At 43.5% G+C, this 24620-nt stretch overlaps 1 protein-coding gene across 3 annotated transcripts in view; it reads left to right on the forward strand.

Annotated features, from left to right (window-relative positions):
- Positions 1 to 24620, forward strand: part of HMG20A (high mobility group 20A) — a 108142-nt gene that overhangs the window by 62407 nt on the left and 21115 nt on the right. For 2 of the 3 annotated variants that reach the window (XM_054451889.2, XM_063652413.1), the window contains one exon: positions 3124 to 5763. The exons of the other annotated variant lie outside the window; for it this stretch is intronic. The gene's annotated coding sequence lies outside the window, so the exon portion shown is untranslated. Of the gene's footprint in view, positions 1 to 3123; positions 5764 to 24620 lie in introns of those variants that run through there. 3 annotated transcript variants of the gene reach the window in all.

Raw genomic sequence — 24620 nt, forward strand, 5'->3', positions numbered from 1 at the left:
TGATAATTTAGAAGTAGTCAGTGAGACATTGTATGTATGTGAGCCTACATAAGTAGGAAGCTTTTATATTCACCACTCAATAACACAGTGTTAAATATTGATGTGGACTCACCATACAAACAGATAACTCCCTGGTTTTGATAGATTAAAAAAGAAACTCTTCAGCCGGGTGCAATGGCTCACACCTTTAAGCCTAGCAGTTTGGGAGGTCAAGGCAGGCAGATCACTGGAGCCCAGGAGTTCAAGACCAGTCTGGGCAACATGACAAAACCCCGTATCTACAAAAAAACAAAAAATACAAAAAATTAGCCATGGTGGCATGTGCTTGTGGTCCCAGCTACTTGGGAGGCTGAAGTGGGAGGATCACTTGGGCTCAGGAGGTCAAGGCGAGGCTGCAGTGAGCCATTATCACACCACTGCACGCCAGCCTGGGTGACAGAGCAAGACACTGTCTCAAAAATTTTTTTAAATAAAAAATAAATAAAGTTTTGGTGGGGCATAGTGGCTTTCGCCTGTAGTCCTAGCACTTTGGGAGGTTGAGGCAGTATTGCCTGAGCCCAGGAGTTCAAGACCAGCTTGGGCAAAATAGTGAGACCCCTGCTTTAAAAAAAATGAAAAAAATTAGCTGAGCATGATGGCGCACACCTACCATCCTAGCTACTCAGGAGGCTGAGGCAGGAGGATCACTTAAGCCCAGGAGTTCAAGTTTCAGTAAGCTAGGGTCACACTAGTGTATTCTAGCCAGGGTAACAGAGCAAGACTCTGTCTCAAAAAATAAAAATAAAAATATAAAATTCTCAATAAGCAAAAAAGAGAGAGAAAATAAGTTTTTAAAAAATATGTTCAACAAATGAGCAGTAGTATGTTGTTTTTTTGTTTTTTTTTTCCCAGAAGAGATCTACCCATGACACTTTTTGGTACCAATGGTCATTTCTCAAATGGAATTGGTATTTGTTCATTCAAATTCCTAGAGATAGGATACCCCTTTACTATGCCATCCCATAAAATTGGCATCCCTTTGCTCTATTGGTTAAGTTATTCCATACCTGCAGACATATAAACTGTGTGGAAATTTTAAGATTGGACTCTACAATGAGGTGGCCGTATATGGATACTAAAATAAGAGTCAACAGCAGGATATGTTCCTTAGAATGGTCATGGGTTTGAATCTTTATTTGTCCTGTGAGTACATGAGCACACTCATATACATAATTTATATTCTGGTTTGGTTTGGACTTTGAGCAACATATATAAAGATAAATGCCTAGTAGAGACAAAGGCAGAAGTCTTTATACTTCTTGGTGATGCCCTTGGATGGTAACTATACAAGGCAATGCATTATATTTTAGCCTCAGCCATGCTCTGATGGGGAAAGGATTACCATCCTTCTAGTGAGTAAGCCAGATGGAATGGACTGTACTTCTTAGAGATGGCTGGACTCCCTGCAGAATAAAGAAGTGGCATTACTGCTGCTGCTTATGAAGGGAACAGCTTGTAAATCTAGGCCTGGGATTTTCAGGAGCTCATCATCCTTCCCATTTTCGTACAGTGTTTTCAATTAGCACTCTTGTAGGCTTGAAAAGTGAGAGCTGGGAGAAACAGTGTGGAAGATTGTGAAAGAAAACATTAATTGATAACATCATGTCTCTTCACATAGATATAGGGCAGCTAATTAAGTATTGACCCAAAAGTGGTTTTCCATTTTGAGCATTTTGCCAGTAAGACTCTCCTAAAGCTTTGTTCATCTCAAGAATATAAACTATATTATTTGTTTTCTGAGGAGTCTTTGAAAACTTAGAATATTACTATTATCCTTGATTTTAACCTACAAATATTTTGCCCCTGAAAAAATAGCTAAAAGTGTGAACTGTTATATTACTACAGATTCTTACAGTCTAGCCATGCAAACATAACTAACAATAGATGGTTCCCCACACCACCCAAAACTGTCAAAGGAAACAATTACAAAGACTGTGATTAATACTGGTTTGGCCTCATTATACAAATATGTACAGACAGCGAGGCTGATGTCCCCAGCACTCATGATGCAATTAATTACTCTGACAAGAGTTTGGCAAAGGTTTCATCCACTGTCAGGAGCCAATGAGTGAAGGGAAGCTAATGGTCTACAAGTTTCAGAGGAGCATATTAGGGACCTTTAGAAATCCAACATTTTATATATGAAGAAACTGAATCCCAGAGAGGAGAAACATCTTGCTTGAAAATATCTGCGTAGATGAGTACAGAATCCAAGACTAGAACCACAGATATCTAAACTCTGTCATTCATTGGGTTTCTAAAACATTGCTCTAAGGAAGAGGTGGATGGGGGAAGGGGAAAGCACTAAAAAGTCCTGAAATAGAGCATTAAGATACATAGGAAGTAAACAGAAAAAAATTACAATCCAGGAATTATAATATTATAGAATTTTAGCTCATTTTAAAATTATTTTGATAAATATACAGTGGAAGAATTACCCTACCTGTCTATCACCTTTCTTGTAGCTAAGTAGTACCTAGAGACAAGTAGAGCTAGGAGGAAGCCATGGGGGTAATTTTAAGTTGAAAGGTGACTACCTTATATAAACTACTAAAATGCGTATGTTGCCTGATTTCAATGATAATATTTGGCTGTTTGAGTTTAGGGGGAAAAAATCTTATGTGACTGTATTTTTATTAATATGAGAAATGTTCTTGATTATATGCACATAATACATCTCTATACATGCAGATATCCTTAGTTAACACTTGAAGAAAATTGGTTTTGATTGACCATACATTCTTCAGACTAAAGTAGGGTACTCATTTTCCCTCCTCAGGTTTGTCCCTGATAGTTGCTTTTCTGTGTTTAGCTGATGATTTTCCTACCTCCCATTGTTGCTGAACTGGAGCAGGGCCATGTTTCTCATTGAGATGTTATGTAAAACATCTCAATGAGGTTGCCTGCTTGCAGCTTTATGAGTTCTTCAGTTTACATACACCCTGCACTCACTTTAACGCTTATGAAACCAAAGCATTTTTAAAATCCATAGCGCTAACCCCTTCTATTCAATACTTACTTTCTTGGTGTTATTTTCCTTGTTTGTTTTTGTTTTTGTTTTGTTTTGTTTTCCTGATTCTACAGGTCTTAGAACTCCAGGATGTTCCATAAGTGTTTTTACTTGTGAGGAATGAGAAGCCATCCATGGAAATTTGAACTGAGTGGGGTCAGAGAAAGAGTGCAGATCCCTTTGCTTGTGAAAGAATTATCAGTGAGTGAAAGGCCGTCACCCCAGGAAGCCAAATGAGGGAGCAGCAACATGTATATGAGCTTCCTATGGAATTGTCCTTATGTGAAGCTTTGAAGGTGTGCAGCCACTCTCCCAGGTCTTCAGATTCCTACCATTTCCATTTCTGTTAAAGTGGATCTGCATATCTTCAGCTTACTAGGTGACCCTGATGCTGACATCTGCTGCTGCAGAAAGGAAGACTTTTCATTGTAGTTTTGCTTAGACCCTTTTATCAGTGGAGCTCCAGTTTTCTTACCTAGCTGTCACTTTTTTAAATGCCTCTGGGGGTTATTTTTGCTTTCCTTGGCCCCCACCAGTTTATACATCTCCATTTTCTGACCTCTGGACTTTGTTGCTCAGCAAGGTTCTGAAGGAGAGTTTCTTGCATTGGACAGGCCCAATCTTCTCCCATCATTGCCCTGCTGTGACTCCAAAGAAAGGAGCTTCTTGCTGACAGTGCCCTGTGGAGCAAGGCTGTGTTTCCTACCCCACACGGTGCTCAGTGGGTGCCAGCCCTCAGTGTTGCTTTGTGATTGCTGCCCTAAAGGAGAATGCTCTTTCCTTCCTCACTGGTACTGCCTGCTGTTTTCTAAGCATTGCTCCTGCACAGACATGGAGTCCCAGCCCCAGCAAGGCTCTTCTGTTCCCATCTGTTGGCAATGTCTTGTGGAGCATTTTTGCTGAAGAAAAGGTCACTTGTAAACAGAGGAGAAAGGGAAAGAGTACAAAGCCCTAAGTTTATTGTAAGTGAAAACTGAGGGAATTCCTGTCTTCTTTAGGAGTAATGATTCCTAGATTTAGATAGGTGGAAATATCATTCAAAATAGTCACTTAGGCTCACAAAAAAAGCAAGGAAGAATTCTCATGTCCTTTGTCTTCCTTCTGTAGCCATTAACTGCTGAATCCATGTGAAGAAGACAGGCTTTCCTTCCTTCTCCCTCCTTAGTGATTTTTTCTTTAACAGCATAAGTAAAGAGGACTTTCTGGTTCATTTTTGTTTGTTTTGTTTTGTTTTGTTTAGAGATGAGGTCTTGCCGTGTTGCCCAGGCTGGAGTGCGGTGGCTATTCACAGATGCTATCATAGCACACTACAGCCTCCAACTCTTGGGCTCAAGCATCACGCCTAGCAGTTTCTGGTTCCTTTAACAGCAAAAGGAAAGAGAGGTTCTGATTCTTACCTCAGGGTTTTTTGGTTGTTCATTGTTTTTGTTTTAGTTTTAGTTTTGACACTCCAGAGCACAAGGCTAAAGGTTACAGCTGAGATCTTTGGAACCAAAGGCAGAGCAAGCAGAGCCCGTTGTCTGGGCCCCACACCACTGCAGGCAGGTGGATAGAAGTGCGGCCCCTCTCATAGTATGCCCATAAGTCAGGGCATAGGGCAGAACTACCTGTCATGTTGCTATACCATCCTGTCTTCTCAGCATCTCCTTGCCTGTTTTCTTTATTAGTCCAAAGGAAAACAACAGCAACAAAATCTGTTTTTAAAATGTCTTATATGAACATATATCAAATATCCATGTGCTGAAACCCACATACCATCACTTGGCAATTTTTTAGAATAAGACCCCATTATTATCTATTGCTATAAACCTAGCCAGCTCTCTTGCTCTTCTGTATTTTCCTATTTCCCTGCCATCATCTGCTATTTCTGCCACTTCTCTTAGACTCCTTGTCTGCAAAGCCCAAGCTAGAACTCACTGTCTATGGCAGAAGGACATCCAGAGCCCATTCTGGAGTTTTGTTTTTTCCTTCTGCCAGATGCTTTCTGTCCTCTCTTCCTTCCTCCTCATATTTCTGTTTCTCATTTGTGTTCAGTTTTGTGCAGCATTGCTAGCACTGCTTTTGTGACCAGAAAAGGCCATAACATGGTCCAGGATCATCATTCTTCTGACTCTAGATGGGACACTTGGCAGTGACTTGAAACATTTGCATATTCAGGAATACATGAGATCTCAAGAGAGCCTACAGTATGAAATCATTTTCACAAAATAAGCAGCTTGCTTTTTTTTTTTTTTTTTTTAAATGCTGTCTGTCCCAGTAGCTACTCACCTGCCTCTGGTGGCTGGGATTCAGATGCCACAAAACTGTCAGTATCTATAGACCAGGTCTATGCCACCTCCTCTCTCCTCTGTGCTCAATGAGGAGGCAGTAAATGCAGTTACAGGCTAGCACAATACCTAATTCATGTTTCCCAGTACACCTGTACATATTACTGTACTTTTATGTTCTCAAGAAATAAGCTGTTGCCTATTCAGTGTTACAGATTTCTTCATTTCTTTTTAATTAAAATACAAGGAGCAGCTGAGGAAAGGGAGACACGGTATTTTATTTCTGACTGATTTTAGAAAAAACTTGTGTACATGTGTTTGGAACTGTTGAAATGCCAAGTTTTCTGTATAAGTGTTTTTGTAATTAAACTTTCAGATTTTCTTTGTTTTTTAAGAAGTTGATGTGCTTGTTTGACATTTGTCTCATTAAAACTTTTCTACGTTGAATTCACCTGTTTCAATTTTACTTGCTTTGTAACAAAAAGTCCTACCTCTGGCCAGGCACGGTGGCTCATGCCTGTAATCCCAACACTTTGGAAGGCCAAGGCAGGCAGATCACGAGGTCAAGAGATCGAGACCATCCTGGCCAACCTGGTGAAACGCCGTCTCTATTAAAAATACAAAAATTAGCCGGGCATGGTGATGCATGCCTGTAGTCCCAGCTACTCAGGAGGCTGAGGCAGGAGAATCACTTGAACTTGGGAGGCGGAGGTTGCAGTGAGCCCAGATCGTGCCACTGCACTCCAGCCTGGCAACAGAGCGAGACTCCGTCTCAAAAAAATAAAAAATAAATAAAAAAGTTCTACTTCTGTTCTTTCCTCTTAAAGACTTTGTCAACTCTACATTAATCATCACATCTGTTATGCTTTTAAAACAGTAACACATTCATTTTACTAATTGCTACTTCAAAATGTATCTTTACCTGTTTGAGAAGTCAGCTCTTTTAAGGTATGCTGTAACAGTACAGTGAATTCTAATTCATTTTAATATAGCAATAGTATTCTGGAGACAACTTAAAAGGATGTTTTTAAAGTCAGTGACTCTGATGTCCCCTTGATAGAAGATCATTTGATAGAAGAAAGGAGATGTGCTTAAATGCTTGCTTTTTTTTTTTTTTTTTTTTTTTGAGACGGAGTTTTGCTCTTGTTGCCCAGCCTGGAATGCAGTGGCACGATCTCGGCTCACTGCAAACTCCGCCTTACCGTTTCAAGCGATTCTCCTGCCTCAGCCTCCCGAGTAGCTGGGATTACAGGTGCACGCCACCATGCCCGGCTAATTTTTGTAGTTTTAGTAGAGACAGGGTTTCACCATGTTGGCCAGGCTGGTCTCGAACTCCTGACCTTGTGATCTACCAGCCTCAGCCTCCCAAAGTGCTGGGATTACAGGCATGAGCCACCACGCCCGGCCAAATGCTTGCTTTTTGAAAATAACTAATCAAAATATTTTTAAAGGAAATTTGTCACCTATTTCTACTATGCTTTTAAAAATCCTAGGGGTGAGGCAACCTGGTTTCCAGAGCCTGCTGCTCTCCAAGTAGCCAGTTGTGTGGCATTGGGCAAGTCTTGATTTGTTTCAACTCCAGTTTCCTCTTCTGACATAACACGTGCCTCAGCTCTCCTGTAGTATTGTAAGAAGGATAGAGTAAGGTAACAGAATCCACCTTGCCTTGGAGGACAGGAAGATAGGAAGTATCTGTTACATGATTGCCAGTAACTATCAGGGTATCTCAGTTAGGACTGAATTTGACTCTACATTAAGCAGAACTAGCAGCAGCTTAAATAAGAAGTGTGTCTTTCTCATAGAAAACTATGCCAAAGTTGGGCAGTTAAAGGCTAGTATGGAGGCTCCTGTCTGTACCACAACATGATCTTTCTCAAGGTCACCCCGTGGTCCAAAATAGCCACTTGACCATCAGCCATCACTTTGAAATTCCTGGCAGCATGAGGAAAAGAGGGCAAGGACAAAATGAGCAAACCTAGCTGAGTCAGGGCCCTCTAAAGAGTTTTCCTGGAAATCGTATTCAACACTTTCACTTAATTTGGCCAGAACTCAATCATGCGACTATAACTAGCTATAAAGGAGGCCAAGAAATGTCATTCTTGCATGGACGTTACTGTGCCCAACAATACAGGTTTTAGTAAGGAAGAAGGAGAAAATGAATATAGGCAACTAACGTTAATTTCATAACTATGTGTGACTTCATTTATGCACTCTAAGCCCAACCCCGCCATGCTGGTGAATGGAGTGCATTATCTTGCCTTTGTCTCTTGGCCATTTGAGAATGACCGTGTACTTCCGTGATACTTTTTTTCCCTGGAGAGCCAGAAAGCCAAAAACTAGCTTCCATCTGAGTTGCCATTTTCTGTTCCCATCTAGCTCTTCCCCTACCCTGCAACAGCTGGTGGCCAGTCTTGTTTAGTAAAAATCAACATAAACAGGTGGTAATACTTCTCCTAGTTGTTTGTTCCCTTTCTCTAACTGCTCAGCATCTGCTGAATTGAAACAACACCAGGACAAGCTTTCCCTAAGGGTGGGGAAATTTAAGTATTGCTTAGCGGAAAAGCTCATAGCTACTTCCTGCCCTCTGAAAGAATTTCCTGCCTTGCAACTGAGAGTTCCAAGTCAGGGGTTTTTTCTTTGTTTTATTTGTTTACCTTTGATATATAGCCTGCACTCAGATATATACTTCAATATCTGTGGATGTAAGCAGTAGTTTATATGCCAGCCCATTAAAGAAATCGGAACTGAGAGTCAGACTAGGTGAAATTGTTAATGTACATCTGCTCATCCAGAAACCATTTCAGTTTAGTTTTCATAGGACTATGTGTCTAAAGGGGGAAACTTTTGCCAGAGGTAGAAATGTAAATTCTCTTAGATTAGTGAAATGCAAAAGGAGGAGCCCCAAGAAGATAGGAATGGCATTGGGAAATTAAGTGCATGGCCAATGCAGATTTTCCAGATAGAAGGATTTTTATAAACCACCTGCAACACCAGATCAGTGGGAGGATGTCTTATATGTTTATGTGGGAATATGTAAGATTCAGTGTAAGGGATTCTCTTATTTGAATCTCTCTCTCACACACACACACCATCCAACACTTAAGAGCCAGAGTTTTTTATACCAACTTCTCTTCATTTCACTTTAATTCACCCTTTATTTGGGACTACAAAGATGTTTGTAAAACATGGTTTCTGCCCTCCATAGTTTCTGATAATCTAGTGGGAAGGACAGACTTGTACATAAATATTTCTAACATAGGGCAGCTTGTATTAATAGTTTTAATAGAGACAAATAATTTTTAGAGAGTGAAAAAGTTATTTGAATTTTACCTGATGAGATATTTTTTCCATAAGTGCAAAAGAGTTTGCAATAGAGAGTAGATCTGAGTCAGTGTGGGGGATCAGTATCTTAACTAATTAATAAGGGCTTTATCTGGAATGTAAATGAAATATGAAAATCTGAACTGATAGCCATCAGAATTTTTCTGGTAGAGGTTGAGGTAGCTGGAAGGTCAGAACAGTTGGATTAATTGTAATTTAGACAAGCAGTTTTTTAAAGTGCACTTTTGATTCATTCATAGATCATTAAATCAGTAAGTTGGTCAAAAACATTTGTAAAAATTAAAATGAAGAGAAACTATCAGAATGCACTACAGGTAGTAAGGGTATTATTTTGTGAAACTTATACTTTAGATACAGTCATATGTCTACATACACTTTTAATGTAAAATGTGTTTCTTACCATGGGATCACAATAAAGATAGTCAGTGACTGTTTTATTACCTCTGAAATTGGACAACACTGCTGGGTTGAAGTCTGGATTCTGCTGCTTTCCTCTTATATGACCTTAGGCAAGTTGCATAAACCACTGTATGACTTAAGTTTTCTCATCTGTAACATAGTGATATTTATCATTTCTGTCCTGTAGAGTTTTTATGTAGATTAGTCAATCCATGTAAAACACTTAGAATAGTGCCTCTCATAGAGTAGAAGACACTTAAATATAAGTTGTTATAATTTGTGGAAGACTAAAGGGAAAAGAGAAATAACAGACACATGCCATAGGCCACTCTGCTGTGCTTTTTGTATAAAGTATGTAATTCCACAACTTTACAGAGTAGGACTACTGTACTCATTTTTACAGTAAGTAAATTAAGACACAGATCTGATAAGTGACTTGTGCAGTTACAGAACAGGGAACAGGTAGAGAAATGGTTTATATCCAGATAACTGTGGCTTTACATTCCACTATAGCCATATTGTCTTAGAGATAACTAATGAGAGTGGCATGAGTTCAAAGCCGTAGCATAGTACAGTGGGTCTGAGAACTGGAATTAGACCTATTCAACAATATTTGTTGAATATCTTTCTTGCATTAGAAATTATTCTGGGTCCTAGTCCCCACAGAGCTCTTCCCTTGCTGGGGAAGAAGAGACTATAAACAAGTAACCTAACAAACTCAGCTAATTACCTAGATAAGAGGAAATGATATAAGCTAGGATAGAGAAAAGGCCTTTCTGAAAAATTATCTTCTGAAGAAAGACAAGATTGATTTGAAGGAGCCAGCCCGGTGAAGGGCTGAGGGTATACAAAGGCTGAAATCCTGAGGCAGGAATGAACTCTGGAATTTTGAGGCATAGAAAAAGCTGGTGAGGCTGGAGCAGCATAAACGAGAGGCAGAGTGGCTTTGAAGTTGCAAGGCAGGCAATAGCAAGATCACGTAGATCCTCAGAAGTGTCGTAAAGAGTTTGCAGTGTGTCATAAGTGTAATGTGAAGAGAGTTCTACACAACTGAGTGACAAGATCTGATTTCTGTTTGTAAAGGGTCACTCTGGGCCGGGTGCGGTGGCTCACGCCTGTAATCCCAGCACTTTGAGAGGTGGGAGTGGGCAGATCACTTGAGGCCAGGAGTTGGAGACCAGCCTGGCCAACATGGTGAAACCATGTTTGTATTTTTCTACTAAAAATACAAAACAAAATTAGCTGGACATGGTGGCACGCATCTGTAATCCCAGCTACTCAGGAGTCTGAGGCATGAGAATCCCTTGAACCCAGGAGGTGGGGGTTGCAGCGAGCCAAGATTGTGCCACTGCACTCCAGCCTGAGTAACAGAGCAAGACTCTGTCTCAAAAAAAAAAAAAAGTAAAATAAAATAAAGGGTCACTCTGGCTGCTGTTTAGAGAATTGTGGGGTAGGCAAGAGAAGAATCAGAGAGACTAGGAGAAGGCTGGCATAGGAGCCCAAGTGAGAAATGACAGCGGCTTAGCCTAGAGTGGTGGGAAAAGGCAGATTAATTCAGGATATAGTTTGGGAGTATAATGGACAGGAATTGCTGAGGAGTGGGATGTGGAGAATGAAAGAAAAAGAATCAAGAATGACTCAGTTTTTCCTGGGCACAGTGGCTCATGCCTGTAATCCCAGTACTTTGGGAGGCCAAGATGGGTAGATTGCTTGAGCCCAGGAGTTCAAGACCAACCTGGGCAACGTGGTGAAACCCCATCTCTATAAAAGAAAGAGAAGAAGAATGACTCAGTTTTTTTGGCTTGGCAAACTGGGTAATGGAGACAGGTGCCATGGTCTGAGATTGCAGACTTAAGTATGAAATATCACGGAAGAAAAATCAAGGATTTGTTTTTGACTGGCTAAACTTGAAGTCCCAACAACAGATGAGCCCCTGGGCAAGACACACATCTCCCTGCTATCAGTTAAATAGTTCCTTTCAGTTCTTAAAAGTCTGTGGTTCCTTGAGATTCTAAGTTCAGGTCAGTGTTTGCTAACATTCCTTCTATCCTCAGCGCATGTGCACACATGTAGATCCAGTTACTCACGTTGTGCGTTGAACTGTGAAATTAAGGAATGGTCTCCTTTTTAATTCTTGATGCTCCTTAGGAAAAGAATTTTTAAAACTTGCATCTGCATTTGTTTAAGATTGACATAAAGCAGCTGAATGTTCTAGGATATAAAAATCATGCCATAGCGTGACCATTAGAAAATCCTGGGGCAAGAGATGGAAAGCGTCTGCTTAAAGGAGACTGGTCAAAAATATATTTGGCATCATTCAAAGAAGGGTAATGTGAGAAGACATCACTGATACAGTCAGAAGGTTTAAAGACTCAGCAAATGGGCTCCTGTGAGGGGTGCTTTTGCTATCTTCAAGGATAGAAGTCAACTGAAGGCAGCTGGGTCCAGGCACTGGAATGTAAGACAACAACCTATTTTTCTTGGGGCCGGTGGATTTTTGAAGTAGACTTATGTTATATTTATCAAAAGAATTTCTTGGTTTAAAGGACAAACTAATATAGTAATTATGGATTTTATTCATCCCTCAGAAGAATGAATATTTTAGATACATTCATTTTTTCAAGCATTTCCGAGTACTTACTATGTGTTTTGGGTGTAAAGTTGAGGAAGTTCCTCTCCACTGGAAACCCACAATATAACAAAAAATAGATACAAAAGCTAACTACAATAGGGTCTGATAAATGATCAAATGGCTGTGAGCGCAGTATTCTGGAAAACACAAAGGAAAGATTCAGTGGTTTTGCTTAGGGGAAGGCAAAAGAGCTTTACCAGGATAACATTTTGAGCTGGGCCTTAGAAAAAGAGTAGTTCCTTAAGATAAGCTAGAAATAGACCTAGAGATAGAAGTATATTTTTGGTGTACTCAAGTAATTCAGCGTGACTGGAACACAGGTTATATCCAGGGCATTGACCAAAAAGAAAGATAGTGAGGTATTCTGAAAATAGATTGTAAATGGGCCTTGAATGTCAAGCCAAGGGTTTTAGCTTTTGTTTTGCAGGCAGAGGGAAGGCATCAAGGCTGTTTTTGCAAGGCAGTGACATAAGAAAAACTACACCACAGCCTCTCAACCATTTTTCTGCCATGAGCTGCTTTGGCAATCTGGTAAAGTCTATGGACCCTTCTAGGAATGTTTTCCAAGTGCATAAAATGCAAATAAAATTACAAAGGAAATCCACTATATTAAAATATAGCTAACAAAATATTAACAATGTGTTATGTAGGAATACCTGTGCTTCTTGATAAAGCATTAAATAACATGATCTAGCTCTAATAATGACCATAATTTTAAAGTAGTAGTGACCATAAATACTATTTCAACATCTGCAATGGCTATAATATAGTATGAAAATATCTGTGATCTTGTTGGTGGCAAAGTCACAGGTCCTGCCAATACTACTGGGGCTTGTTGCCAAGGTTTATAATCAAAAGAAATGCAAATTTTCAATTAGAGGTTTGTGAAAATCAAAATGTAATTTCCCCCCATCCATTATTGTGGTCCTTAGCATAAATACTCTTGAATTCAAGGCAGTATGGAGATAGACTGGTTAGGAGACTGTTAAAATAGCCAGGATGGAAGGTAAGAAGAGCATGCAGTCGGGGGCTGGGTATGGTGGCTCACACCTTTTGGGAGGCTGAGGCAGGAGGATTGCATGAGCTCACAAGTTCAAGACCAGACTGGGAAACATGGTAAGATCTCATCTCTATAAAAAAAAAATTTTAATTAGCCAGGCATGATGGGGCTCCCAGATACTTGGGGGGCTGAGGTGGGAGGATTGCTGGAGCCCGGGAAGTCGTGGCTGCAGTGAGCCATGTTCATACCATTGCACTCCAGCTTGGGTGACAGAGCAAGACTCTGTCTCAAAGGAAAATAAATAAAGAAGAGGAAGAAGAAGAGCATGCAGTGGGGATGGAGTAAAGGAGCAGAGGAGATTAGAGACATTTGGGAGTTTGACTTGGTTCCTCCCAAAGCTCAGTGAGGAATTCTTCAAGGAGGAATTTTGGGTAACTGTGGTCTGGTGGGGCGGGCTCACCAGGAAGGCAGTGTAAATACCCTTTATGCAGTCTACTTTCATTACTTGGTTCAACTAATATGCGTTACCCTCTGGAGCAGGCAATAGGAATATAGCAAAACAGATAATGATTCTTGCTTTCATGGAGCCTAGTATCTAGTGGAAGAAAAGTGATTAAGCAAACTTAAGTAGATGTGATGTTGCCATGTGGTATCAAATGCGGGAAAAGAGTAGTAGTAGCGTGTGTCAGCATATTGGCAGGGAGTGGGCAACTATTTTTTTGATGGTGGGGTCAAGGAAGGCCCCTTCAAGGAAGTGACACTTAAAATGAAAAACCAGTAGGACTTAGGGAGAGTCAGGAAAAGAGCACAAAAACCAGCTTTCATTGGGGATTTAGAGGAGCTGAAAGAAAACCAGGGACCTGGAGCAGGGAAATGTAGGGGAAAAACAGCAAGAGATAGGAGAGAGGCCATGTGCGGTTTTATCACCAGCCCAAGGATCTGGGATAGTCTCCTCAGTGCAGGGGGAAATCACTGAAGTTTTCAGAAAGGGAAATGACATCATCTAGTTTGTGGTTTTAAAAAATTATTCTGACTACTCTGTGAAGCATTGAAATAGGGAGCTAAATTGTGGCTGTGGCTGTAATCCCTCCAGAGGTGGTGGTATTATGGACTAAAGGGGTAGCAGTGAAGAATGACGCGGGGAAGAAGATAGAATACAGCCCTTTTGGTGGTGGAAGGAACAAGACGAGTGACGGATGAGAGGGAGACAGGAGGAAGAGAGCATCTGCAGTGATCTTGTGCTTCACACGGATGGTCCAGGCACCAGTTATTGAGACAGAACGACTAGAAGAGGAGCAGACTGGGGCAGGGGAATGGCTGGAAATCAGACAGCCTTGTGGGAATGTTTATTTGAGATGCAAGTGTTAAGTCAGCAGATGTAGGTGTTAAGTAAGCATTTATATTGACAATTCTAGAGCTTAAAAGGCAGGCCTGGACTTGGAATGACTTTTACCAAAGACTTCCAAGGAGACTTTTTTTATTAGAACTTTTCTCCCAGATCCTGGCACTGCTCTGAAGGCAGATAGTCAAACCCTACCAACTGCAGCCACCCCTGGCTAAAGATTTCACTGTTTTATTCTTTGCCCTAATGTTAACTTTTGTTGTTGTTGTTGTTGAGACAGGGTCTTTGTTGCCCAGGCTGGTATGCAGTGGTGCGATCATAGCTCACTAGAGCCTTGAACTCCTGGGCTCAAGGGATCTTCCCACTTCAGTCTCCCAAGTAGTTAGGACTACAGATGTGCACTACCATGCCTGGCTAATTTTTCCATGTTTTATAGAGATGGGGGTCTCACTATGTTGTCCAGTCTGGTCTCAAACTCCTAGGCTCAAGCAGTCTACCTACCTCAACTTCCTAAAGTGCTGGGATTACAGGCATGAGTCACTATACCCGGCCCCTACTGCTAACTTTCACTATTCTTTCATCCTGCCCTTGACATCAGAACAACATCTGGACCCAAGTGAAACTTTTCCATTGGCTTAAATCAGTCAGTACCTGTAAAGATGTTCAGAATATTTAAACCTACATGAGTCTCCCACATGAGATTTCTGCAGGGGGAGCTTTGCAGCCGTAAAGAGGATGCTAAACACAGTGGCTTATAATGAAATAATATGTTTATCTTGGCTGGTTTTATAGCGGATGTGATTGGTATATTTACTGGTTGTTTCTTAGAACTAGATGAAAGCAATAGTTCAGACCAAATGAATTACAGCAACAAAACATGCTAACAACATAAAAAAAGATATAGGTTATGGAAAATTATAAATTGTGATCATGCAAAGAGAGGTCTCACTCTAGCCTGAACACTGGTGACCCACAACTAAATGGGGCCAAGATTAATCATGCCTCAATCTTATACATAAGCCAAAGGATCTTTTCTAAAGATCATGCCTATTAAAGCAGCAAAGACTTTTCTGCAAGATATATCATAATGAGCTCCAGACATTTAATGAGAGACAAGTGCTATGGTTGAAAGTGGTAACCTTCAGCATCGAATCTGAAAATGAAGTGGGCCTGCTTGCTCTGCAAAATAAGGCCCCAATCCAGTCTGCTTAGATGAAGAGAAGTCTCACATTTGTAGATGCTCTGTTGCAGGCAAACCTTAAATCTTTTGGGAAAGGGGGAAAGGCTTTTGTTTGTTTTTATTTTTCTAATTAGGTAAGGATTGTACATGCAAGGAGCAAGCAGCTGACTCCAGGCTGCAGGCCCAGTAGCTTCCAAAGGCAGTAAAGCCGGCAGGCGTGGTGGCTCACACCTGTAATCCCAGCACTTTAGGAGGCTGAGGTGGGTGGATCACTTGAGGCCAGGCGTTCGAGACCAGCCTGGCCAATATAGTGAAACCCTGTCTCTACTAAAAATAAAAAAATTTGCTGAGTGTGGTGGCACATGCCTGTAGTCCCAGCTACTCGGGAGGCTGAGGCAAGAGAATCGCTTGAACCCAGAAAGCAGAGGTTGTAGTGAGCCGAGATTGTGCCATTGCACTCCAGCCTGGGCATCACAGCAAGACTCCATCTCAAAAAAAATAAAGAACAACAACAAAAAAAGACAGTAAAGTGGAAAACAGCATCAAGGAAGAAACCAGCCTAAGGAGTTAGATAGAGTGTCCCAAAAGCCTCTGGAAGAATACACAGCACTCCAAGGCCAGGAGACCTCAGCTTCCATCTCTTGTAATGGCTGCCTCAGATGAGGACAATTGCCTGGCCAAAAAATAGCATCATGAAAGAGAAGTGTCATCCCCCCTTATCCTTGTTTTTCATCCCCTAGAAGCCCCTCATCCAAGGACTTGTGTAAAGTTGTGTCCGCCCCTACTTTGATCTGCAGTAGGAAATGCTGGGATGCATGTCCTGACCCTCCTTCCCCCACTGCAGCCCTCACGAATGGTAGGTGGCTGTCCTGCAGACAGGATGCTGCCTCACGTCCTGAACCTCGCCACAAATTCCTGCCCCACTGGCTGCTTCTGGCTTCCTTTTGCAATCCCAGGAGACAAAGGACTGTGAGGGAGGAAGGGAGCCGAGCATGGTCTCCCAGGCAGAAACCCTTTGGAAGATGCCGGAGCTTCAGCCTGCTTGCTGGGGTCTGCCTTTCTGGGTGGGAGGAGGGGCGGCCTCCCTACTCTCTCCAAATGTCCCTGTCTTAAACCCATGCAGCACAAAACAAGCCAGTTCATTGTGTTCTTGGATATAAATATTGATTCTAGGTGATGTTAACATTCTGTTCATAAAAGAATGTAACATATTTCTCCCACACCATATTAGACTGATGTGTTGTTTGGTCAAGAGAAGTACCGATTGCTGGCTTCTGCGAGAAAATGTGGACATTTAAATGCATGCAGCTTTCGGAAGTCTAGGGAGCAGCCTCAGAACAGCAACCAGGCCCCTGGGTTGGCTTCAGCTCTGCTCTCCTCCATCCAGTTTCTCCTTTCCCATCTCCATTGTTTGCACATGCCTTTGATATTTCTAATCACTTGTAATTTAAGAAAATGCTTTCTTGGAATTATATCTTCTTTCTCAAGGACCTGTTAATGTGGGGCATTTGCTTTCTTCAGGAGGGCCCGGAAGGTCAGGACCAAACATTTTTAGTTTTCTTCCACAGGGGAAAAGATCTGGGAGGTCCTGGCCTCCTGTTTACTTTTTCCCCCTCTCTCCATGTCGAAGGGAAGGGCAAAGTCTTCAGACCAGAGGTGGTCACGCCAAGCGCTCCACCGAGGCCTGACCAAGCCCAGGACTCAGATGTGTTGGCCGCCTTGTCAAGGCAAATTCCCCACATTCCACAAGTGCTCTTGAGGGAGAAATAGAACTAATGAGAAAGTGGAATTCTTGATGTGTATGCGTGCTCACTCGGGTGCCAATTCATCTGACACAGACAGATCCCTGGCCCTATTTCGCAAGAGAGTGATAGAGCCCATTTCCAGATGTGCGGGAGGACGGCCCGGGACCCAGTGCTGGCAGGAGAGTAGGCGCCCTCTGCTGTCCCGGCCAGGAAACACTGCAATGGTGGGAAAGAACCTGGGGTTCCTGAAAGCCAGCAGCTCTGTTAGAATCCATAGCCGGCCTGCGCTGGTGTGGAAGGGGCCTGCAGCTCCTTGCTGTTCAAATGATAAGCCTGCAAGGGGCTGGATTCCCTCCTTCTAGCTGGCTCTCTTTGTGTTTCGTGGTTCTAAATGAGCCAGAAATGATGAGGATTTACAATAAAACCCCAGCCTCCCACAGCATCTGCTGGTCCCGTCCCGAGAAGGTGAGGAAGAGTGGCACTGTCTCTGGCCTGTGAACCTGGCCAGCAGGCCTAGGCAAGGCGAGACAATGAGGGCAGCTTGCCCAAGAGGAGGCCTCCTGCTGATTAGCAGCCCTCGGGCCATACCCTTGCCTGAGAATGCAGCTTCTGGAGGCCTGGCTGGCTCCAAGGCTTCCAGCCGAGTGGAAGCTGCAACTGCTCCCACTCAGGCATACTGGCATCTCTAAGGGGCCTCAGAGCTGGCACAGCCAAGAGACTGGCTCAGCTTACAAGCTTAGACAGAGCTGCCACCCCCTCTGCCCTGCTGCCTGCCAAGACAGCAGCACAGCAGTGGGTCTGGGGCCAGGGCCAGGCTTGCTGCTGCAGGAGAGAGAAAGAGATATTAATAGAGAGAGAGAGAGTGTGTGTGTGTGTGTTGGTGAAACGTAGGGTGGAGATATTAGGGGGATTCAAGGGGGATGGCTGGTGAACTATACTTCTTGGACAGCCTTTCAGTTCTGCAAAAAGGCACAAAACAATCAGTTTTTGTTTTCTGGAAGATTTTTAATTTTTTTTTTTGTAAACCAATCTCTTCCCTGCTGGGAGAAGAAAAACCCAACCCGCCAAACAACCCCCTAAAAACAATGCCATTCTCTCTCTGGGACCAATTTTCAGGCTGCACAGCAGTCCTGACAAGGTCAACAAGCTGGAGCTGTAAGTGGAAGATCTTTATCTATGTGGGAAATAGGAAAATCATTTGACTGATAAAAGGAAATACAATAAATAGCATCTAAATTCCTGGCTGCATCCCCCAGGCCCCTCCTCTGCTGGAGAAAGTGCGTGGGCCAGGGATACATGTGCTGCTCCAGCATGTTTAAAAATAGCATGCAGCACACAGCCCTTTCTTACCTTCCAGAAAGACTTCATTACCGGATCCTCAGCCCTGAGCCTGCAGAGCTGCTGCCGGCACTTTCTTCTCCCTAAGCTGGATTTTTCTCTTTGGAAGCATTAAGGGAGTGCATGTGATACATTTTACTCACGGGCCAGCTCCTGCTCAGCTAGTTTCAATCTAGGCATGTCTAGAGCTCACGTTGAAAGTCCATTGTATTTAATGGGGTGTTAACTCTGTTTATTCTCTGGGACTTGTGCAGTAATTTTACACTCTGCAAAACTAGCAACTTGAACCAGAAATGATATTCCTCTTTCCCCATGCCCACCCCAGTGGGCTGCAGTCCCCAGGCACCTCTGGCCCTGCTTCCCAGGGTTCCTGTAGCTCAGGTAGCAGAAGAAGTTCTGCATGCCGTGGGAGATGGGAACTCTGGGGTTCACATCCGTTCTGCCACTTGTTAGCACGGGTGCAGCCTGAAGCAGGTCTCTTCAGCTCCTGGAGACATTTTTCACATCTGTGAAATGGAGATTTTAATCTGCCCCATGTATCTCAAAAGGCATACAACAATCTCATAGTGGAAAAACATTCCCCTGGGTTCTACAAAGACACCATCCTATTATTCCCAACTGGGCCACTTCAGCATCACCTCGGAAGCCACTTAACCCCTTCGGATCTCCATCTCTCCATTAAAACCTTGGGGATTTGAATAGGACTATAAAGTCCACTAATCAGGCTGAATCTTCACCATGCTGTTGTGATTTTTTATAAGTCCATTATTCCTTCCACCTTTATTGGCTGGCATTCTACTCTTGGGAAGACTTTCTTGTCTCCCCACTTACTTATTCTCAGGGCCTGGCCCTAGAAGGTGCTGAAGACTTCATATAGGACTGGATGACCCCCTCTAGCTCTCAGTCTCCGAGTCTCCAGGAAAATAAATGAAGCACATACTATTCTAATACATTCCACCATTCTGTGGGAACTGTGCCTTCCGTTATTCCCACCTGATCTAAAATCCTGACACTCAGGGAGATTCCAGGGTCCTTATTGCTCAGACATCATCTGGACCTTGGCATTCCTCCTCCAGTGCCAGGCCTTCCCTCCTGCATAAAACAGCTCAGAGCTGAGTCACCCTTGCTGGAGTTCCTGATCTCTCTTTCCAACTCCCTCAGGGCTTCTCCATCTGGCATCCTGCAGAATCCTCAATTTGTCCAAAATTAAATATGTATTCTCCCCAAACCCACATTTTCTCCAATATCTGTCAGCTCAGTTAAAAACCACTGCTCTCTGAAGCTGGAGAGCCTGGAATCCTACACGCCTCTCCCCAGCTCTTTACCCTGCTCCCAGCCCTCCACATCTCATTCACAGAATCCCACCCCCCCCCCACCCCCGCCACTGAGCCCTGGAATCCCCCTAACAGCTGGCCCTTCTCAACACCCCCAGGACAGGCCTTTGTGGGGGTCTTCAGCATTCAGCTCTCCCGGGGCTCTCCTAATAGCCCATTGTTTTGTTTTTCCTCTTTTTTGCTATTAACTAGTTCTATAATAGCCTTCTAACTAGCCTTAGTATAGCCAGTCTCATTTGTCCCCCTCTTAACTCCCCTCCACCAGTTCGTCCTGCACACCACTACAAAAGCAACCTTTCTAAAATGCAAGATTAGTCTTGCAAATATCTTTTTCTTTTCTTTTTTTTTTTTTTTTTTTGAGACAGAGTCTCACTCTGTCGCCCAGGCTGGAGTACAGCGGCACGATCCTGGCTCACTGCAACCTCTGCCTCCCAGGTTCAAGGGATTCTCCTGCCTCAGCCCTCCCTAATAGCTGGGACTACAAGGGCACACCACCATGCCCAGCTAATTTTTGTATTTTTAGTAGAGACAGGGTTTCACCATGTTGGCCACGCTGGTCTTGAACTCCTGACCTCAAATGATCCACCCGCCTCGGCCTCCCAAATTGCTGGGATTACAAGCGTGAGCCACCGCGCCCAGCCATATCACTCTATTTTAAATGAGATTATAGTTGTGGTAGTTGCTTTTGTTTTTAAGCCTTACAAAAATTCTATACAATAAGAATTATTAGCATGAAACTAAGATGAAACTAAGACTTAGCTAGGTTAAAGGACCTAAGGCCACAGAACTATTACACCCTGCAGAACCAGAATTTGAACTCAGGTCTGCTTTATACTGCAAAACCCACGTTCGAAAGTATTTAAGGTACCTGGCACAGAGCAGGTGGACCAATGTTATATTCTTTATATTTCCCCTTTTTTATAAACTTCAGTCTCTTCAGCAGGGTGCAAAAGCCTATCCCTTGGTGGGTGGCATATGTCTCCAAATGCATCTCCTGTTACTGTGTGGCCCATCATCACCACTACGCATTAGGCAACATCAGACCACTCGCTGTTCTCCAAACCCTCTCTGTTCTTTTTTTTTTTTGAGACAAAGTCCTACTCTTGTGCTCTTGTCTCCCAGGCTGGAGTGCAATGACACGATCTTGGCTCACTGCAACCTCCACTTCCTGAGTTCAAGCGGTTCTCCTGCCTCAGCCTCCCGAGTAGCTGGGATTACAGATGCCTACCACCACGACCAGCTAATTTTTATATTTTTAGTAGAGACGGGGTTTCACCATGTTGGCCAGGCTGGTCTTGAACTCCTGACCTCAGGTGATCCGCCCGCCTTGGCCTCCCAAAATGCTGGGATTACAGGCATAAGCCACCGTGCCTGGCCCTCTCTGTTCTTTTTTAAACTGTCTTTTTGAAATCCTCTTTCCTACTGCTTGGCAAGGCTTTTCTTACCTTGTCCTTCCTGCTCTGCAAGCCCAGATCAGGTAGCACCCATTCTGTGATGCTTTTCCTGATCCCCAAACTCAGAATTCGTAGCTCCAGCATCCCTCTTGCCAGCAGCACTTGTTACATATGCCTATTCTGATACTGATCATATTGGTGTGTGGCTATTCAGTCCTGTCTCTTCTCATCTTCGTATCGCCAAGCCTGGCACTGTGCCTGGGACAAAGTAGGCACTCAGTAGTAAGTCTGTTGAGTTTAGTTCAGTCCTGCATCCTTCCCTATGACTAATGCTTCATTTCATCTGTCTTGCAAAGGTTAGAATGTCTCTGAAGACTTGTTTGCATCACCTCTGCTCTCTCTGATTTCCACACCCACCACCCCATTGAAGTTGCTCCTGGCAGGTCTTGAGAGACCTCCTCATTACCAGAACACTCTCTTGTCCTCACCCTCCAAAAGTTGCAGCAGCACTGAGCATGATTTCCTCCCTTCTTTTAAGTGACTCCTCTCCCTCAGCTTCTGCCATCACAGTCTCCTGCTTTCTTTTGCCTCTCAGGCTCTCTTGGGCCTCCATCTGAGTGCTGGAAGTAGAGAACCTCAGGGCTCCGATCTGGGTTGCATTCTCTTCCCTCTACATTCCTTCCTGAAGAGACTTGTCTATTCCCATCATCTAAAGTAGGACCACTATCTTCAGCCCTCAGCTCTAGATTCAGATATGTGACAGCTATCTGACATCTCACTTAGATCATCCTTAGGTACTTTGGGCTTGAAAGCCTAACAATTGACTCCCAGGTGTACCCCCAGACCCTTCCTCCTTCCGTCTTTCTCTGTTCACTAAAAGGCAACATAACGAAGGGTCCCCTTCTTGGGATGTTGGGAGCCACTCTCCAGGAGGGAAGGTGCCTTAGAAGAAGGGGCAAATCTGGGGATATCTGAATATCATGCATTCCTACCTCTGACTTAACCTTGGAGAAACACCAGATGCCTTAACCATGTATTCAATGCCTGGCATGATCTGGCCCCAGCATCCCTTTCCAGGCCCAGCTTTCATCTCGCCCCTAGATCAGAAATGGGTGAAGTATGGTCCATGAGCCAAATCTGGCCCACATGTTTTTCTACTGCCTGTAAGCAAAGAATAATTTTTTATATTTTTAAGTAGTTGAAAAAAATCAAAAGAATAATATTTGGTGACACATGAAAATTACATAAAATTCAAATTTCAGTGTCTATAAATAAAGTTGTATGAAATACGGCCATGCTGGTTTATTTACTTATTATCTGTCTCTGCTTTCTAGCTACAAAGGCAGAGCTGAGTCATTGGAACAGAAGACTTATAACCTACAACGCCTAAAATATTTACTATCTGGCCTTATACTGAAAAAATTTGCCAAGCCCTGCTCTTAGCCAGTCCCCTGTTCCCTAAACACACCTTGCAAACTTCTAGTTTGGCACACACTGATCTCTGCTCCTCTCTATCTAAATCCTACCTCTCTTTACCCCTTGCCAATCCAGCATCTTCTGGAATCTTCCTTGTCTCCTCCATTCAGTGGTTTCTCATCCTTCTCCAAATCCCTCTGCTAACATGTGAAGTTGATGGACTTACCACCCAAGGCCTTAGATGACTATTAGTTTCTGGTGTATGTCACATGTCCTGTCCAAATTGGGAGCCACATGAAGACAGAGATGGTATCTGTTCATCTTGTATCCCAGGGCCCAGCACAATGCTTAGCAATATCATAAGTGCTTAGAAAGTAGGTGTTAAAGGCCAGGTTCAATGTCTCATACCTGTAATCCCAGCACTTCGAGAGGCCAAGGCAAGAGGATCACTTGAGGCCAGGAGTTTGAGACCAGCATGGGCAACATAGTGAGACCCTGTCTCTACAAAAAATAAAAAAAAAATTAGCCAGGCGTGGTGGCACACCCCTGGAGTCCCAGCTACTCAGGAGGCTGAGGTGGGAGGATCATTTGAGCCCAGGAGTTCAAGGTTGCAGTGAGCTAGGATCCCACTGGACTCCAGGCTAGGCAACAGAGTGAGGCCCTGTTGCAGAAACAAAAGCAAAACGAACAACAAAAAGTCAGTGTTGAGGTACTCTTTTCTGAGTGGTTTCATCTTTCCTGACAATCCCCTATTTAACTCTGAAAAAGAGCTGTCTACTTATTTGCTTAGGTATTCTTTTTTAAGGAAGATGCAACTTTTTTAAGGAAGATGAACCTCCCTCCAGTTCATCCCCATGAAGTGCTGAAGACAAAGCATAGATAGATAAGTTGCAAGAACAACTTTACACGACTGCCAGGGCTTATGGGGAGACGGGGCAGTGAGATGGAACTGGGCTGGACTCCAGTCCCAGCTCAGTCACTGATAGCAAAATCTGATAGCAAAACCATCAGTTTTGCTATTTCACCTGTCCTTCCTCAGTTTCATCATCTGTAAAATTGTTGACTGAAAGTTGAATGTCTGCTCAAAGGATTCCCTCAAATCCTTTCCAGCTCCAAAACCTGAGGATCGTGTTTTTCCTATAAGCCCTCAGGGTGGTGAAAATTCCCAAGCTTACCTCCTGAAAGAGGCAGGCTTGTCAACCTTAGCTGACCCCACTTGAGCACTCTCCTCAGGAGACACTCTCTGATGCTTATTCCTTATGTAAGCAGTGCAGCCACCCTAGGGGAGAGGCATTATATTCCCACTTGGCAGACCCAGAAAATGAGACCCAAAGAGGAGAAGTGATTTGCCCGAGCAGGACAGCATGTCACACGATTCTAGGGGTGCTGCTCACACTCTGGTCAGTGGTGCTCCCTCGGATCGTAATACACCAGTGATTCTCCAACTTGGGTGTTTAAATCACCAGAGGATCTCGTTAAAACAGATTTTGATTCAGTCACTCTGGGATAGGGCCCAAGAGTCTGTATTTCTAACAAGCTCACCTGTGATATGGATGCTCCCGGTCTCTGGATCCCACTTTGAATAGCGAGGTAGTGCACAACCTGTACAGCTGCACATGGCAGCTGTGCACACAGCTCAAAAGCAGCACAGCCGGGACTTAAATTTAGGTCTTTGGACTCAAAGTCCAGTGTCCTCTATGCTGAGCCAGAACTTTGCAAAAAGCACCTCTACTTTGGGCATATGAGTGCCTGGGGATCTGGAGGACATTTGATAGGGAAAAAAGTATCTTTAGTAAAAGAGAAACAAAGTCCTGCCTTTGCTGGCCAAGAGTCCTCAGCCAAGGCCTTCTGGGGCAGGCATAGATAGATGTCTGCATAAGTGGGGAGCCCTGTGGGAACAAGAGGAAATCAAGGGACCCCACACCTAGACTAGTGGCAACCTGGCGTCCAGAGGAAGGAGGAAAGGCAGCTGGGCTCTTTGTCTGCCGCTCCCAGGGTGGCTAATGAGCAGGGTGTTCTTCCTTGCAGGTGCTGAGAAGTGGGATGAGGCTTGTAAGGAGACAGAGTACCAAGCTGCAGTCTGGGAGGCCTTAATTCCCAGCGTTCTCCCTGCCACAGCTGAGCTGGCTCAGGGCCCGTTTCTGTTTGCTTGGAACAGTCTGACATTTTGCAAAGAACCCTT

Source organism: Pongo pygmaeus, chromosome 16, assembly GCF_028885625.2.
Source record: "Pongo pygmaeus isolate AG05252 chromosome 16, NHGRI_mPonPyg2-v2.0_pri, whole genome shotgun sequence".
Lineage (NCBI taxonomy): Eukaryota > Metazoa > Chordata > Mammalia > Primates > Hominidae > Pongo > Pongo pygmaeus.